Consider the following 20,673-nt stretch of genomic DNA (forward strand, 5'->3'; position numbering starts at 1 on the left):
TCGGGTTTATTCAAAAACAGGAAGATGTTAAGTAAATCATCATGACATGCTTAGTGTAGGCAGATAGTGGCTTATGTCCATCATTTAACCTGTTAAGCCCTGAGCCTGTTTTTCAGGTCTCAGGCTCGAAAATGACATTCCCAGAACAAATGACCATATCTTCCCTTCTAAAAGGGTTAAATTAATAATCTTTTTTCTCAAAGTAATGATAAACCTGTGAGTTGGATGTAGAAAAGTCAGAATCAATATAGATGTTTTTTTATTTTAAATAAAATTCAGATTGAACATAGTAAAAAACTGTCAATTATAGTGTCCGTCCAAAAATTCTTTTTTACTTATAGTGAAAACTACCCTTGGATGATGAGTTAGTAGACTAAAAGCTTTAGGAATCCAAAGTACAACATATAATAAGTACCCTGTATCAAGATTGATGCAAAACAAGTGACATTTGACCATTTTAGAGAGATTTAGCAAAAAAACACTTCTGGGGTCATTTGGGTGGATTTTCCATATCTCTGGCCCCCCTTGCTCGATTTTGATTGTTGACACCTCTTTCTGACCGTTACGGGCCGTCTCCACGGCAGCGTTAAAAAATCTTGAAACGCTTCTGCCCATTCACTTTGAATGGGGTGACGTCACTTTTTTTCGCTTTCGCCGAAATGCATTGTGGGCAGGCGAGCGGAGATTCTCAGGATTTTCAAGATCCAAAGTTGAACAATGTTCAACTTTTGAAGCTGAGGAGGAAGCGTCAGCCAATCAAATCCCGTGTACGCAAATCTGACAGTTCAAGCTCTAGCCAATCAAACGGCGTGTATGCTGGGAGAGACATACCGCAGATCATTTCCTCATATTCCAAAAAATGGAGGAGAAATTAGCGGTAGCGAATCAATCACCCGGTGCTTTATGACCAGACCTACCGGGATATAAACCGGAGGAGCCAGGCATGGAGGGAGGTGGCAGAGACAGTGGTATGTTTTCGCCTGTTTTGGGGAGTTTATATCCAGTTTACTTCGGGCTTTTTGGCTTCGTATGTCGCGGGCGGGAGATTCATGTGATTGGTTGATCGCAAAAAAATCCCCAAGCTTCAGATACGCCCACCTCCAAGATTTTTTTAACGCTGCCGTGGAGACGGCCTGTTAGAGTCAATAGAATCGAAGGGGGATTCCCCCACACACACACACATAAAACAAAAAGGTGGGGGTTTCGCGCATGCAGTTTTGCATCAGAGCAAACCTATACTCTAGCTCTGACATCTGGAAACGGAAAAGCAGTTTTATTGCTTATGGATTATCAGAAATCATTTCAAAGGGACACAGACACATTGGATTAACCTATGGATTAACTTCAGCAGCGTTTTTATCGTTTTAATGCCATTGAAGACCACTTTTGACCAGACTACGACACAGGTAAGCCATGTTAGCGTTTTTAGCTACCTAGCGCCACATGTTTTTATGTCTGTTTTTGTTTATAAAGTCGCGAGTTCGTATCATTGAGTGATAATGTATGTACCCATCGATTTTGTGTCACCTCACGATGTGAATCGATGTGTTGGATGTGGAGAAAAGATAAATAATAAGGTTTTGTGAGCGATTTTCGGTGCAGTAATCTGTTAGCATTTTTCGCTCGTTGCTAATTCAGAGGCTCAGTGTTAGCATTGTGGGTTTTATTTTGAAATAAAAATAAAAATGATCAGTTAGATGAGTTTCTTCCCGTTACATGGATATAAAACATTCATAGTTTATTAAATGAACATGCCCTCAGACACTGTTTCCTGCAAGATGTTGTGGGAGGGCCCCGGTACCGGGGTCTCTCGGGCTAAACAGGTTAAAGAGGACATATAATGATAATTTTCAAGCTCTTTATTTGTATCATACTGCCTGTGCTGCAGCACTTCTTTTCACCCTCTGTCTGAAACCAGAGCCCAGTCTGCTCTGACTGGTTGGCTCTGTTGTGATTGGTCCATCACTTAGAGATGTCCCGCCCCTTAGCCCATCACGTACAATGTGTTGGAGCACTAGCCAATACGAGCACGATTGTTCCATAGTGATGTCACTATGTTCCGGGTGAAAACAAAGGAGTCCAATGGAGGATTTAAAATAACCAACTACCACACAGACGGGTACTATACCTTATAATTTTAACTAGCTAGCTAGCTAGCTAGCTAGCTAGCTAGCTAATGTTTACTGAGGCTCCTCTGACCAAATGCAGAAATATTATGAATGGCCTTATGAGACACTGTGGTTAGGTTGATGGTTTTGCAAATTTAAAATCACACAATATTTTTGAAGATATGTAGAAGTGTCTTGAGCTTAATTTCCTACTTTGCAGGTGGCCTCTGGTGTTGTTACGACAAACATTTAATTAAGGTTGTAAATCCATCACAGTGAACACTTGGACCCTTCTATGTCCTAGTCTGGACTAGGGATCGGCCGATATGGCTTTTTCAAGGCCAATACCAATACAGATTATTAGTAATCAAGGAGACCGATAACCGATATTTGGAACCGATATACATTTGCAGTAAAATCAGAAAATCTTGGTGTCAAAATGTAGAATAACACAAACTCCAACACAACTTCGTTGAAATGCCTTTAAGCACATGTTTAATTAACTTTTCTATTATCTTAAAACAAGAAGTGCAGGGAGGATCCAGCAGCATTTCTTATGAAGCTATTTTCTCTCATGAACTGATAGGACTCATTTTAATTTGTGAGACGTGTATCTTTTTTTGTAACATGTTTATATTCAGGGATGCAAACTCATCAGGTATGAAAAAGGTGACAAGGATCCGAGCCCCCCGACCCCACGGAATATCGGCTTTAAAATGAGGAATAACAGAGGATTTTAGCAATCAGAACAACCAAAGCAGCAGTGTTAATAATAACAGAAACGCCAAAGAGTCACATCTAATAGAAATATATAAAAGCATTTATTTTAATTGTGTAGCAGTCAGTTTATCATTTTGGCAGCACTGTTGAGCATTTTGAAAATGTATTTTCATGCCTCTGTGCAAAGCTTAGTCTTTCTATCTTTATAGCCAGAGGTGTAAAGTAACTAAGTTCATAAACTCAACAAGTACTATACTTGGGTACAATGTTGAGATACTTGTACTTTATTTAAGTATTTCAATGTTTTGCTACTTTGTTCTTCTACTCCACTACAATTCAGAGGTAAATGGTGTACTTTTACTCCACTACATGTATTTAATACCTTTAGTTACTTTACAAATTTGGATGAATGATGTGAAATATAACCAAGTGTTAAATCAGACTTTAGTTCCACCTGGAGTAAATTCACAAGCGACCCTGCAGTATACAAAGTCATTCAAACTAGCTGCACCTTTACCAGCTTTGAGAACACTTTCATGATCAATCATTATAAAACATATCATATATATTATTCTGAAATGGATCAATCTGCACAATCACTACTTTTACTGTCGCTACTTTAACTATATTTTGATGATAATACTTTTCTACTTTTACTTGAGGAACATTTTGAATGCAGGACTTTTACTGAAACAGAGTATTCCTACACTCTGGTACTTCTACTTTTACTCTAGTACAAGATCTGAGTACTTCTACTTTTACTCTAGTACAAGATCTGAGTACTTCTACTTTTACTCAAGTACAAGATCTGAGTACTTCTACTTTTACTCTAGTACAAGATCTGAGTACTTCTACTTTTAATCAAGTACAAGATCTGAGTACTTCTACTTTTACTCAAGTACAAGATCTGAGTGCTTCTACTTTTACTCAAGTACAAGATCTGAGTACTTCTACTTTTACTCAAGTCCAAGATCTGAGTACTTCTACTTTTACTCAAGTACAAGATCTATACTTATACCACCTCTGTTTATAGCCTATGAAAAAAACTATTAGAAAACGAAGGCTAAAGCTAACGTTAGCAGATAGTGACAATGTATGCTAGTTAGCTAGCTCAACAATAATATTGCGACAGAAAAACTTTTCAGTGCACATCACGCTCTGCCGTCCGACAGGGAGCTCTGCTCTGAACACCTGAACGGCCCGTTCTAACAGCTGTTCACCAGCGGTCCAGTCTGTGCCACAGTGACTCCGGACCACACAGTTAATATTAACGAACGCACCGTAGGTAATGTAGCTGCTGAAGCTAGACGATCATCGCGGAGCAGCAGAGCCTTATTATACATCCATGAGCAGAGCTGACAGGCAGGAAGACTCGAGCACATGGCTCGCGCTTCATTATAATATATAAAAAAAGAACACCATGCGTGTCATGATGGCACATAACAGCTCGCGGCCGCAGATTACTCCGGGTCCCAGACCCCCCCCATACCCCAAAAATAGTTGTATTGCAGATCTACATGAATCACACAAACGACCTATTTTGGATTCAAAACGGCGAATTTCGCCGAAAGGTGACAAGTTTGCATCCCTGATATTGCTTTCATTAATAAATGCTCAATGTTGACAGATACAGATGTAGCACCTCATTTCGGACGCCCCTACCGATGTGGGGCCGTGATCGGCACGGGGTCGGCCCTCGCTGAAAGGAAAACACCCCGCATGACTTGATACGCCCCCTTGATAAATAAATTAAATTATAATGAAACCAGCTGCAATGGATTATGGATCCACCAGGAGGAGCAGTGATTAAAAAGCTGCCACACTGGAACTCATGTGAAATAAACAGCTGATAGATATATCTGATATAGCGGATCTTTGTTAAGATCCATATGTCACGGATAGGATCATATTCTGTGCTAAATAAGAGACATGTAATCATTTACAAAACATCATCATGTTTTTATTTAACAAAATAATGTTGTTTAATCCATGTTGGCGTACTACAACTACAAAAACCATTGGTTTGTTTTTTCATCAGGAAATGCAGCCCGCCTCAAACAATTTGTAATCATCATCCTCACGATCATTTAAAGGTAGGGTAGGTAAGTTTGAGAAACCGGCTCGAGATACACTTTTTGTTATATTCCATGGAATGCTCTTAACATCCCGATAGCAATGAATATCTTAAGTGCTTTGACAAAAAATCCATTAAAAAATGTCATCTGTGGAAGCCGTAATACTGTAAAAAGTACGACCAATCATTTTAGCCGGCCCGGCTAAAATAACTGGATGGCCTACCTGCCTGTCAGCCTTCCATCTGTGCACAAACTTATCTCGTGCCCTCATTGGTCATGTGCGCGTTCGTGTGTGTTGGAGGAGGGGCTCTATAAGGAAGCGGCAGATTTTCTCCGGTTGTGTATTTTCAAATTCTAGCGATCTCGAGCCGGTTTCTCAAATGTACCTACCCTACCTTTAATGTATCATATGTTCGCCAAATTGACATGAAAGCACTAACAAATATGAATTCGCTGTAGTCAACTTCATTAAAACTTTATTAACGTGACTAAACTCAGTAATTCACTAAAAAGAGGTTTATTTTTAATGGAGCCTCGTCGTCTCACAACAAGTGGGATTTATCTTTTATTACTATACTGTAGCATATCGTTTTTTATTCCCACTGTCACGGATATAATCATATTCTGCATTGAATAAGATACTGTACATTTAATCATTTAAAAAAAATTGTATTTCGTTTCTATTTAACGAAATACATGTGGTTTAATCCACGTGAGTTTACAACTACAAAGATAATCGGTTTGTTTTTGTATCACATCCGACGGGAGGAAATGCAGCCCGGCTCTCACTACCGATTTGTAATCATAATTGAATCATCATCTTCACGATCATTTAATGTAGTAGGCTATCATATGTTCGCCGAATTGACATGAAAGCACTAACAAATATGAATATGCTGTAGTCAACTTCATTAAAACTTTATTAACGTGCCTAAAAAGTAATTCACTAAAAAAAGGTTTATTTTTTATGGAGCCTCGTCATCTCACCACGAGCAAAAAATAATATTTACAGTGTTAATAGTTTACCGTATTATTAGTGTTTAATATTACTGCTATAACAATCACACATTGAGTTCATTGTTGTGCAATGATAAAATCAGACCGTTGTTTTTTTTAAATAGTTTGAGGTGCTTGCCACACGAGGACGATAACGGACCGCAATCGTTATCAAAAAAGTCTTCCGTCCACACGCAACAGGCACCAGAAACGTGTCCGTTCACACCATGGATGTATAATAAGAACTGGATACAGCGTGGGAGGCGGGGCCTCATTCATTCCTATGAGAGTTGCTCATTCGCGCATGATGATAAAATGGCCCAACTTTTGAGAGAGCGAAACGTCACAGATTACCCGGCATGCCTGAGAAGTACCCGTATGTGCGCTCATAGCGCATGCGCAACTTTAACCATGCCCCCCCAAAATGCTCGTTCACATCAAGCACGTCAATTTGCGTACACGTAACAGCACCGCACATTCATGACAGCATGGTAATGGTTTGTTATTATGATAGATTTGATATTAACGAGGCGGCAGTTAGCAGCTAGCGGTTAGCTAGTAATTATGCTAATTTACACATCAATCGTTATGTACTTTTATATTACGCTGTAACAGGATCTAGTGATATCCAAGCAACAGAGCTTCATTTAGCATGAAAGAATTATTGCACTGTATATATATATATATATATATATATATATATATATATATATATATATATATATATATATATATATATATATATAAATATACACAGTGCAATAAGCTTCTTAGTGCAATAAGAAGCTACAGGGACGTTAATCTACGTCGGTAATATTAACTTTATTTAATACAACATTTACGGTACAAGATTTAATCATACAGCCCATGTAGTATAATATTTTACAAATGATGAATTACAGCAAACATGTGCAATATATCCATTATTACAGCTCCGTGGGCTGGCAGTAAGGCGATATGGGTCCGTTCTTATTGTGCATCCATGGGTAAAGATAAACACATGTAGTGCTGAACACGTAACATGAACGTGCCAGGCGGCGCGGTCCCGTGGGTTAGATGCGCGTTCATAATGCAGAGGGAAATAACTCTCAGAATAACGTTATTAGCACATTTTACAACTTGAGGAACGAATGTTTTTAATAAGAGCTATACAAGTGTTCATACTGGGTAGTTTATTTAGTTTAAAAAAAATTATCCAACGATTTACAGACCACTCTTTCCCCATGTAAGTCAATGGGAAAAAGTGTTTCCGGGCCTGGCAACCAAAAGGAAGTGTAGTACCGCCGTTTGGCCAGCACGAATATTTTCATCAGAGTCCGGCGCACTTCCTGGGGGCTTGGTTCACACAAGACCGCTCGAAAGCGCTGGAGACGCTGTAGTACATATGCCAGGCCTGTAAGTGGCGCTGTAGTCTGCCACAAAAGAAGCGAAGAAGACTTACCACGCATGGTTGCCATGGTTGCACTTCTGTTTATTCTCCGCTGTGGACGCTCTGGCTCTTTTTCTCCCTCCCCGAGGCAAGCGTTTGCTCCTGCTGTAAATCTCTCCGGTTAGTCCACCAGCAGATGAAAAACACCCACCTCTCCGCCTCTTCCAAGGGACGAGGGGACCGTGCGGCAGAGTTTCATGTAACACATGCACCAAATATGAATGCTGAGCACAGAATTATTTATACGAATCAGTTTCGATCAAACCTCTCTAATATAAATGTAGAAATTTCAGTGTGTGGACCAGCACATCAGAAGTCTAGGTTGCTCAGGAGAAAATGGATACTGTGCAACAAAGGTGAAAAGACACAAAGCAGACGTTGTTTGGAAAAGGTACAGAAAGCTATAATATTTATTCCCTTTCTTTCAGATAAACATTTGAAAGACATATATATATTCAGTTACCTTGAATTTGAGAGTATCCTGGTTTTAATTATTTGTACCTATTTATTTTATAACTATTTTGGTATCATTTAGTGTTGTTACTTCTGTTTTAATTATCCCTATTTAATATAAACTAATGGTTTTATTTAAATTTAGTAGCTAAGCTATATATTCTAATTTTGGGAACCAGGACTCTGTATTTGAAATGTTATTTCAGATTCTTAAATAAAATTAAAGAAAACTTATCACATTACTTCTATACACATATAGTTATAACATATTCAACATAGTATCACACAATCAATAATCAAATCAGTTCTTGGCTCTCAACTTGTGAAGAGGAAAAGATGCACAAGTTCTTGTCCTACTATCGTGGTGGGTAACTGTAATAGTTCTCTTCTTTTAGATAGGTCGATGGGTAGCTCGCCAGACTGAAATTCACCACAGTACACCAGCAGAGATGAGGGCAACGTTCCAGTCAAAGAATCCAGAAAATCTCCTTCACATCACACAAAAAAAAGACCCGACCTGACAACAAGGCCAAGAGTCAAATGAATGCTTATACAATGGTTTAAATGCAAATTGAAACAGCACTTCTCTGTATATTAATCAAATCAACAAAATACACTGCACATGTTCCTAAAATCCTATTAAACAAACAATTCTAAATACAACAATTATCAGTCAGCTTATTTAACACATCTGTCACACATGTTATTATTTTAACAAAGTGTACTAAACTCATTTTCGGCCAACCTATAACCAGCCAGTTAGCTCCACTTTGCTCATATTCCACAACAATTAACAGACTAAGCTGTGGTCAATGCCCCTTCAATGTGCCACAACAGGCGGCAAAGCAACGTGAAGACCACCGCCAAAACCACAGACAATAGAGCGGTGCAGTGACTTCACGTCCCTCCGCCCCGCACACATTAAAGCAACACGGATACACGCTAGGCTAACGCGTTAGCAACGGTTAGCCGCGGCTAATTTAGCATCGATAATTTCATTAAAATACATATTTAACATCCGTATTTTCTCATGCAACTCACCAAGGGTATCATATAAGAGGCAATGCTCTTGGGGAAAAGTAGAAAAGTCGGTCAATCTAAGTGAAAAGTTGTCAAAATAACTACAATTAAAATCTATAGAGCTAATGCTGCTGAGTCATTATCCCAAAAGGATAAACAGCCATCTCACTTCCTGTTAGACAGCAGACACGGGGCGGGTCTAAACTTTGATTGGCTTAGCCTTGCTTTACAACCACTTTAGATGGACAGGGGATTTATCTAATCACACTCATTTAAATGTTTTCATGAAGAATTGTCTAAATCAGGGGTTTTCAAAGTGTGGGAAGGTGAGCCTCCCCTCAGAGAACATAAGAACAGCCGCGCCCCCCCTCCCAATTATTATTGCTATTATTATTATTATTATTGTTGTTGCTATAATGCAGGGGTAGCCTATTATTATCCAGTGGGATGCCCTTACCTACTGGCCTAGTTAAATCAAAGTGGTTACTTATTTTTGTCTGGGCAGTGTAGTTTTACACACCATCTTATTTGACTTTCTCAGGGCAGACCCCACAAAGAAAAAAATATATGTACACACGTAAGGTCATCATCTTAACAGTTTTTTATGCTCGAGTCATCCGTGAGCAGAGCATCAAGTTGGCATGCCTATAAGCTGAATGCGGCGATTACCATCTTGTTCAGCAAAACGCCTCACAAACGTATTAAGATCCAACGCTTTAGTGCGTTTTGATTCAATGCTGAGTAGCCAAACTTGACAGTCTCTTCTCTGTCATTGTAGACCGCAAATACCTTATTCCTTCCGTGTACTTGGGTCCGAATGCTTCTCGTTTTCTGCCACCCGTTCAATTGAAATCGCCGCCAATCACATTTCCTCGCTCGCGCCAGGGTTACAAGGCTCGCGTCTTGTGCTGCATTCACTTGCACTCGGACATCAGGGATTTTCTCTGATAAATGTCCGATGAGCCACAACTTTTATTTCAAAACAAAGCTGCCAACTGGGGTGGCCAGACGCTGTCTCCTCTCTCACTTTAGGTAACTTCACTAAAAATCGATCCATGTTGCCGCTCGCAGCTGAAGTTAACGAGCTAGATTTCACTGTTTCTCTTTATTTTTTTCTCACGCTGCGCCTCCCCTGAAGCTCTCTGGCGCCCCCCAGGGGAGGCGCGCCTCACACTTTGAAAACCGCTGGTCTAAATCATGTTGTCCTAAATTGCATATTGTGTATCTATATTGTTTCTATTTTAGTTTCAAATAATTTATATTATTTGTGTATGTAGTGCTCAGCCTTAAAATAAAGTTGACATTTTAGTCAATGTTATTTCTCAGTGTCTTAGTAACCGGGGGTTACATTCAGTTAGATTTTTTTTCGCGGGTCAACATGTCCGTTAAAGTTGAAATCTTCCGGACAAAATTTGAAAAGTGCCGGTCAAAGGTCTTCTTTGTTATTTATTGAGCTTTTTTTCTCTTTTCCTCCCCCTCTTCTCATGCGGCTTTCACACCAGCGCTTTTCCCTTTCTAGCTCCTAGCTAGAGCTTTTCTGGTTCAGCTCCGGTTTCCCTTTTCAGCTCCCGCTCTGTTCACACCGCCCAGCTGCCGCTGCTGCGTCATGACGTCACCGTTTACATCGCTGATTTTCTCCCCAACGGAGCTCACAACAACAACGGGGGACTGCGTCGGGTCGATGATCGTGTTGCTTTTAATCATACGAAGCCAGATTAAATTAAATAACGACTTCTCCAACCTTATACTTTTCTCCAGAGTGCCGTGGTCCATTGTTTATTAATGTGTTTCAGCAGGGTTGCCAACTTTGGGTACCTGGCTGGAGTGAGATTTTGATATCATGGGTTTCATTCGGTTTAATTACACATATGCGCACGAAATGACTGCTATCGTGTCAGCAGCGAGACCTTAGCATATATATAGGATATATATACAATATATACAAATACACAATAATGGACACAGACTATAAAGGGCACACAGTTTCATTCACTAATGAAAGTCAAACATGTTTGTTTCCACTGTTTTATTGTGTGCCTGTCGCGATAAGCAATTAATTGACTTATCGTACGATAAATAAAAATGAACTCGATAACTTTTCTGACCTCGATAAATTGCCATTTACATGAGGATGTGACTAGCAGTTTGAAAGGATGTACTTGAATTATTATTATATATTATCATTATGTCAGTGGTCTAAAATGGTCATACAACGGTGCCGACAATATTATCGTTTATCGCAATAATTTCCGGGAAAATGTATCCAACAAAATTAATTATCGTGAGAGGCCTATACATGAAACACACACACACAAACAAATCTACAGACTTACTCCAAACTGCCAAATATATTAATTAACACACTCTCACTCTCATATACTCTTTGACTCTATTTTGGCCTAGTAGAACAATAAGCAGCAGACTTTTACTTTTTTATCATTTCTACTGGATCTTAGATCTGCAGTTGCAGTTGCGGCTCCAGAGTATTTTTGTTGGGTAATCTATGGTAGGGCTAACCCATACAGTGGTGGGGCTCAAGTCAGTATTTGCAATGTAATTACATACACGCTCCCCCCGACAGTGAAACGCCACGCGTGAGGTTTAGATTATTTCCCTGTCTCTCTCAATCCAAATTGAACTGTATGAAATAAAAAGGCACATTTGTCTTGTAGTAAATAAAAAGGGCGACCTGGAGCCAATCCTGCAATTTCCCCACAGGTGAAAGAGTAGACATGCTGAAAACCCAACCCCTGCAGGGGGGTCTGGGGGGATTCTCCCCCAGGAGATTTTTTTAAATACTAACATCAAATACACATTCTGGTACTCTCTTGAGAAGAAAAATAAATAAATCTATTACTACATATTTAAAAAAATGAATGCCATTTTAGTTTTGTGTTACTTTGTTCTGAAAGCTGAACCTGCTGCTCCTCACAGAGAGAAGAGGGAAGAGGCTGTGTGAATTACTTTACATTGTGGATAAGGGTGGATAGCCCCCATTGTTCTGTGTGTCAAAATGAAAGACAGCCCACACACCTATCAATGATCAAACCGTGGGGTCTTATTTCATTACGTGTTGATTTCTATCAACACGTAATGTTGTATCGATGATATGAGATGTACTACCGCAAAAGTATTCTCCGTCGGGACTTCCTGCAACAACACCACGCCGTTATCGTGATTCTGATTGGCCAGAAGACATTATCAAAGATGTTCTAATGAGAAGACGATCACTACGTGACAAAAGTTTTCAAAACCGTTTCTTGTCTTCGGTATTCTTGCTTTTGGCGTGAGAATAGTTTGGGCAGCGTGAGAGCGTGAGATTGAGAGTGAAAGCGTGTGTCACACGCCAGATGCGTGAGAGTTGGCAACCCTGGTTTCAGCGGCATTTACCGACCGCTGCAGTGCTGGCTGCTCTTCCACGGGAGTTTATTCTCCCGTTAGCTCCGGGTTAGCTCACACGGCTCTAAAGTATTCACTGTCTGACTGTCACACAAGCAGCTGATACATATCCCCAATTCCCCTTAAAGCTCCCATGTCATGCTTTTCCGGTTATTACCCGTCCCCTTGTGTGTTATGAAGGTTTTTATGCATGTAAACGGTGTGCAGAGTCAAAACCCTCAAAGTACACCCTGTAGCGAGTAAAACTCTAACACAGAAAATACCTCCCCAAAACGCCTCGTTGGAGATACGTCACTGCCCATTTGAGTCTTCCATTTAGTTCCGGGTACCGCCTGATGTCATGCGGTACCCGGAACGAAATGGACCAATCCCGAAGAGCTATGGCCACACCAGCAGCGGCGTGTTCCTCCTCCAGAGGTTCGAAGAACCGGCATTTCACAGACGAAAGCTTCCAAAACATTGCCCAGTTTGAGGCCGGATATGCACAGCTTGTTTGGACCGTTTGGAGCAGGGGATGATCTGGGTATACAACCTGTAAGTTTGCATTGTTATTTGTGTATTTATCAAACAAGACTGTTTAAATGTGTAAACTGTGTTGGACTGCTAAGCCATTGACACAGTGCTAACTGTGCTAACTAAGTTGCTAGAGTTTCCATATATCAACTCTAATATCAGCAGATGGCCTTGCATACATGTATCTCATAGCAGGAGAATGTCTGCATTCACACACAAAATACCTATTGACAGTATACTCCGGGTGATTTGCCGGTCAGTCGCGAAACGTAATTACATTATAGCTGGCGTAGCGATCTAACACACGGAGCTAGAGCTAGTTTTGGTCAGAAAAACATTTTTGTGATGCTACGTTGCTAGCGTTTAAATATATCAACTACAATGTCAGCAGATGGCCTTACATGTTTGTCATGGCAGGAGAATGTCTGCAGTCACACACACGGAATACTCATACAGTATACTGTACTGTGATTTACCGTACATTGTGACCGTACATATACTGCATGTAGCTAACGAGGCTAGCTGTATGCTAGCGCAAAACAATGTATTCATGCAAGTTACATTGTATGACCGAACGTAGCAGAATACCCGTATACGATTGCAATTATAAACACGTTATTGCTAGCCTAATATGAACCACTAGCTTTTGTTCATAGTAGTTTTATTACACTGCATTATAGTTGCCTTTCCTCCAAGCTAACGTTCATATCGTGTTAGCTACCAAGGTAAACAAAGCTAGGTTAGCATATTAGCAGGCAAGCTGTTCATTACACAACTACTACTAACGAATCTAAAACAACTAAGTTTCTCTAATATTTTGTGATTTGCATTTGATTTCGTCCAGCCAGATCCTGGCGGACAATCCATGACGGGGAAGGGATTCTACTACTACTGAGGGTGCTAAAAGGCACCGCACCGACTGTGCGCAGGCAAGATGCGAGGAGGAGGAATGGATGATATACCGTGTATATATGTATATTTATGTTCATTTTGTACATTTCTAAAAATAAAGTTTAATGGAAATACTTAGTAGGCCTATCCTTTCTTCCCTGAATTCATATATAGCAAACCATGATTTGATTTCTCATCAAACAGTAGTAGTTTATAACGGGTAAAAATAACTTACTCTTTGTTATGAGAGTAGCTCGTAGGCCACAACGGAAAGACAAGGAGACATACACGAGTTTACAAAACCACGGCACATTTATTGTGGTAAATGCAAAGATAGGTGGTTGAGAGGATCGCAGAGTTAGTCTTCCTGCAGCCGCTTTGGAGAGAGACTGTGTCCGGAGGTGTCCGTGATCGTGCTGATTAGCCTCTTCAGCTCCACCCCATCGTAAGACAAAGGCCCTGGGGCCGTCACACTCTTCTATAACAACAGTTAAAAATATATATGTATATAAAATATACCGCTGTACCGACGCCATGATAAGACTGATGTTACGCTGAGAGCAGCCGGGAAAAGCACTGACATGGGCGCAGCCTCTCTGGTGGTTGACTAATCAGAACGAGTGGCCGAGCTGACCAATCGGAGCACACTAGGCTCACAGGGAGGGGGGGGCAAGAGCTCCAACGAGTCGTTTAGTGGAGAAAGTGAATACTGCTGAATACACATGCTTGACAGAGATGCTGTATGCGAAACCAATGTGAGTTTGGAAAATTGCACAGTATAAATCTATTTTAGTATACCTCAACAATGTAATTATGATCAGTGGAAATGGCCATGACATGGGCCCTTTAAGTGAATGTGTGTCAGTCTGAATTGACGCTGTTTGGCATCACAACGCTGTTATGAAAGTTTCTCTGGTATAACATGGGTGATGTTAGCATAGCAACCGAAGCTAAACTGACTACTTGCTAAGCCGTTTTCTACAGGCACATTTTACCGGCGTATCTTTCATTATGATTCTACTTGTGATAGTCGGACATGACAACCTGTGCAGCCCATGTATTGATTCCATTCGATAGCTGCTATAATAACAAACAAAACGTCTGCCTGCTCTCCACAATGATCAATAACAGCGAACGGATGGTCAAAGTAAGGTACAAATAAACAGAATCACACGAAGCCTGGTTAGTGTTGCCTGACTTTATAAAGTGTGGGTTTTTTTGTAAGTGTGTGGTTGCCTTCTAGTCACTTTGCTCAGCGCTACTGCTTGTAGGCAGGCATGACGAGACTCTTCAGTCGACCCATGTTCAGAGGAGGTGGGTTTGGTTTCCTGCACGCCTCGACGTAAGAGAGACGTAAGCGACGCCGCCTCTTAGCTCCGAAGCTCTTGCCTCTAGACCGACAATTTTTTGGAGCTGGAAGTGAACCGCATTCCGGAGCTATGAGGCGGCGCCGCTGCGGTGTGAACAGGAAAAACCGGTACTTTTCAGGCTCCAGCTCCGAGCCGGAGCTGAAAAAGCGCCGGTGTGAAAGGGGCATGAGAGCCCAGCAGCTGATCTCTGAGCAGGAGAGGTGGGGAGAGGCGGGGCTATTGCGTCATCATTATCAGGACATGATCGTATAGGCGTAAACACGGAGCCGTTTGCCCCCCCAGAGCGTTTCGTTTGCAGATCTACCCACCTAGGGACCCGTTATCGTTTTCTGCGTTTCCATGTCGGCCTCGTATGGCCGAACCGAACTTTAGCCACTGTTCGAAATGGGGGGGAGCTCCCCTGAAGGCCGACTTAAATAGGGGGAGCCCAAAAAAATCGTGCATATTTGTGTCACACAGGTTAGAAATGTTGAGTTTCTGTAAATAAAAGTTCTTGAAATAAATAATAGTCATTGTTCATTACAGTTTCTGAATATTTGTTTTACATTTGTGAATATTTCTGGGTGTTGCCATCTGTACGTGGCGGCGCTGCATTCCTTACGCTACTTACGTTGCTATGGTTACGGCGGTGATGCCGGCACGGTATTTGAAATTGCAAAGAGGCAAAAAGTATATTGATCTCCCTGCCGCTCGCAGAAAAATCCACCCTGAGTGCAACTTTCACAAGAATGGATTCAGGGAAAAGTCAGCAGTGATCAACAGAATAACCTGCGGAAAAAGATTTATAAGCACCATAAGAGCCAGGCACACGAAAAAGCGATCGAGATTTCGGAGATGAGAAAAAAAGGTATTGGCAATCAATGTTGATCTAATGCAGGAAACATACATCTTTCAGGTCTGCCTATATGATTGCCAAAGAAGAAATGTCATACAGAAAGCTACCTGCTGTAATGTTCCTACAAAAACTCAATGGTGCTACCGTCGGGACTGCACAAATCGGACCATGCTTGTGCTGAAATAATCAGGCATATCGCCGAGGAAATGAGAGCTACATTTGTTTCCAACGTAAAAGACATGGGCTCACTAATTAGTATCACAATAGATGAGAGCACAGTTCATGGGCGGGCCTACATGATTATTTACGTGCAATGTGACATGACAGGAAAAGGGGAAGTGGATAATGTTTTCTTGGATATTCTTGAGTTTTCAGAAGGTACGCCAGTCAACAGAGCGTGCGTGTGACATATTTAGTAGCAGGATGTGTACTGAAAAATAGGGCTCCCCCGAAAGCAAAAGGGTAATTTGAACACTGACTGTAGCAGATACGACCGTTATCGTCCTTGTGTGGCTGCAGCCTGAAACTCGGCAGCTCTCAGGTGATCAGCTGTGTGTGACTCTCTTTGTTTACACACCTAATAGCCCATCAGCCACAGATCTCCCCCCCTGTGATCTCTCTTCTCCAGCAGTAAAGTTTAACTGTAGGTTTGTGTTTGCATATTTATGCTGTCACAGTTCCTGTTGTTTCTATCGCGCATTGCCGGTATGAAAGGGTCTGTGCAGGAAATATCAAACATTTAATAAAAGGGAAAAACAATGAACAAGACTTAACGTATTAATAATAATTAATTATATTTATTCCGTTTTGGATGTATGATTTTTGACTTTGTTTAGAGCAGTGATCTTCTCTTCCTCCCGGCCCGTCCACACAGCGGCGTGAGTTGAAAGCTTCACCATTCACTTTGAATGGGGTGACGTCACTTTTCGCCGAACTGCATTGTGGGAAGCGAAGCGGAGCTTTGCTGGCATGGCTCGCTGCAATAGTTGAGCAATGTTCAACTTTTGAAGCCTCGGCAGAAGCGTCAGCCAATCGAATCATATGCCAGTACAAGCTCTAGCCAATCAAACCGCTGCTTGTGTGTCAGGGGCGGGAGATTCATGTGATTGGTTGTTGGTCGAGTTTCAGACACGCCTGCCGGCAAGCTTCAACGCACGCCGCTGTGTGGACGGGCCGTCTCTTGCAGCAGAGAGCTAAGCGCTGTCAGACCGGACCATGGCTGTAAAGGCAGAGGGGTGTCTCTAGTTCCCCCTCGACACATACTTGACTGATCCTTTTTTTTTTCCATGTCCGATTGGCTTAGAGCTTTCGCGACTGCAAACATTTTTAAACAAACATTGACCATGTACCGTTCACCACCTCTCCGACAGCTCCCTTAAATCAACGCAGGGCTGTGACTCTCTTTGTTTCAAATCTAGTAATGGCCCATTGGAATGTGACAAAACTCTCCCATCCCCCCCCCGTTCTCCAGCAGTGGTCTGAAAGGGTCTCTGGAAATATCAAACATTTAATTAAAGTTTTAAAAACAGTGACGGGGTCCAAAATCAGAGGTGGAAGAAGTATTGCGACTATTTACCTAGGTAAAAATATGTGTTAGAACTTAGAAGTAAATGTCCTGCATTCAAAATGGTCAATTGCCCAAGTGAAAAGTATTATCATCTGAAAGTAAAATGAATCATTATGTTATTAGTATTAAATACATATAAGTATTTTTACAACTTATATTTAGAAATAAATGTGTTCATCCATTCAATGTGGCATCTGCTATAATGGGGTTAATGTATGATATTACTTATGCAAGACATTATAATACATGATAATGTATAAGTTGATTTACTTCGATCTACTCAATTTGTTACACCTATATTAAGTAGATAAAAGTGTGCTCGCTCTCTGTCTCTCTGTCTCTGTCTTGCTCGCTCACAGAGGCTGTGTGCTCCTCCATGGCGATGACGGCTTCCGTTAAAAAATAATAATAAACATATTTGTAAAGTGGGGGGACACAAACGGGATTTCGAAAAGTGGGGGGGAACTCTTTATGAAGCGGTGAGCTGCCGCTCCACTTTGCTTTTCTTCCCGACTGCAACGCTGGTCCCGCAGATCAAGCAAGAACGTGATTGGCCGATATTCATTGTGGGGGTGGGGGGAGGAGGGGTGTTAGATAGATATAGAGTTGTAGTAAGTAGATAGAGTTCGCTATGATTGAGGTTTCGTTTATGCATAGGGTAGATTCTTTTAATTACATCTCCTTTTTTTTTGTGTGTATTTTTTACATTTTGGATTTGCTTGGCGAGCTATTTTGAGAACATGCCCTGCGGGCGACTCACATTGCCCCTGCGGGCGACTAAGTGCCCGCGGGCACCGTGTTGGCTACCCCTGCGTATAGGGTCATGCTTCCATTCATTCTGAAACAATCATTAATTCATGGAGATATAAACAACAATGAACATAAACTATGCTATATTGCTTTTGTCACTGCTTACCTCACTGGTCCCCTGTGTACAGCAGAGCCTCCTGTCGTCGGTGAAACCTACTCCTGACTGCACAACGTCTCTCATTATATGTGTTATAATTAGGGCTGTCAGTCGATAAAAATATTTAATCGCGATTAATCGCATGATTGTCCATAGTTAATCGCGATTAATCTCACATTTTTTATCTGTTCTAAATGTACCTTAGAGGGATATTTCTCAAGTTTTTAATACACTTATCAACATATGAGTGGACAAATATGCTTTATATGTTTGTTTATTATCATTTGAACAATGACAAATATTCTCATGAATATTAAACACAACAACCTCTGAACATTACAAATATTCGCCTCAATTCAACCTGGAACCTCTCTCATACAATAATACAATACAAAGTGTGTGTGTGTGTGTGTGTGTGTGTGTGTGTGTGTGTGTGTGTGTGAATGTGAATGTGGAGACACTGTGATGGATCGTTGGAGCTATGTGCAGCTCAAGGCATATATGCTCGAACGGGAGCTGCCTGGACGCTGCAATCATGTTGCGCGCACTATCCGTGCTGAGTGTGCTGACTTTTCGTACAATGTCCCACTGTCTGGCTACCTGCATAAAGTCAAGTGCTCGGCGCAGTTGTCGGCGAAATGTCGCTCCTCTGCTTTCATTGAAACAGCTCCTTATATCCGTTAGCGCAGCTAGCTAGCACAGGGTTGCCAACTCTCACGCATCTGGCGTGTGACACACGCTTTCACTCTCAATCTCACGCTCTCACGCTGCCCAAACTATTCTCACGCCAAAAACAAGAATACCGAAGACTAGAAACGGTTTTGAAAACTTTTGTCACGTAGTGATCATCTTCTTAATAAAACATCTTTGATAATGTCTTCTGGCCAATCAGAATCACGATAACGGCGTGGTGTTGTTGCAGGAAGTCCCGACGGAGAATACTTTTGCGGTAGTACATCTCTATACATCGATACAACATTACGTGTTGATAGAAATCAACACGTAATGAAATAAGACCCCACGGTTTGATGATTGATAGGTGTGTGGGCTGTCTTTCATTTTGACACACAGAACAATGGGGGCTATCCACCCTTATCCACAATGTAAAGTAATTCACACAGCCTCTTCCCTCTTCTCTCTGTGAGGAGCAGCAGGTTCAGCTTTCAGAACAAAGTCACAAAAAACTAAAATTAATTAATTTGTTTAAATATGTCGTGTAGTAATAGATTTATTTATTTTTCTTCTCAAGAGAGTACCAGAATGTGTATTTTATGTTAGTATTTCAAAAAATCTCCTGGGGGAGAATCCCCCCAGACCCCCCTGCAGGGGTTGGGTCTTCAGCATGTCAACTCTTTCACCTGTGGGGAAATTGCAGGATTGGCTCCAGGTCGCCCTTTTTATTTACTGCAAGACAAATGTGCCTTTTTATTTCATACAGTTCAATTTGGATTGAGACAGGGAAATGATCTAAACCTCACGCGTGGCGTTTCACTGTCGGGGGGAGCGTGTATGTAATTACATTGCAAATACTGACTTGAGCCCCACCACTGTATGGGTTAGCCCTACCATAGATTACCCAACAAAAATACTCTGGAGCCGCAACTGCCGACCCGTATTGCGCATGCGCAGATCTAAAATCCAGTAGAAATGATAAAAAAGTAAAAGTCTGCTGCTTATTGTTCTACTAGGCCAAAATAGAGTCAAAGAGTATATGAGAGTGAGAGTGTGTTAATTAATATATTTGGCAGTTTGGAGTAAGTCTGTAGATTTGTTTGTGTGTGTGCATTTTTATTTATCGTACGATAAGTCAATTAATTGCTTATCGCGACAGGCACACAATAAAACAGTGGAAACAAACATGTTTGACTTTCATTAGTGAATGAAACTGTGTGCCCTTTATAGTCTGTGTCCATTATTGTGTATTTGTATATATTGTATATATATCCTATATGCTAAGGTCCCGCTGCTGACACGATAGCAGTCATTTCGTGCGCATATGTGTAATTAAACCGAATTAAACCCATGATATCAAAATCTCACTCCAGCCAGGTACCCAAAGTTGGCAACCCTGAGCTAGCACCAGATGCTAACAACAACAACAACACGTAAGGTGTGCCTCGCTCGCGCCACGCATACACACACCCTCCCGGTCCTCCCGATGGCCAGTCCGGGCCTGCCGGTGAGCGTGGAAGTGTGGTCTGCCACAAGCGGGCGGCAGGAGCGGGGCTGTCAGCATCAGCTTGTAGATGGTATTTTAAACTCGATGCGCTCTGAAACTACGGGGCGGCCGAGGACAAAAAATACACATGTGTTAATCACGGTTAAAAAATTAGTGGCGTTCATTTTTGTTTGCGTTAACGCGTTATTAACGCGTTAACTTGACAGCCCTA

This window comes from Trematomus bernacchii, unplaced genomic scaffold (assembly GCF_902827165.1).
Source record: "Trematomus bernacchii unplaced genomic scaffold, fTreBer1.1, whole genome shotgun sequence".
Lineage (NCBI taxonomy): Eukaryota > Metazoa > Chordata > Actinopteri > Perciformes > Nototheniidae > Trematomus > Trematomus bernacchii.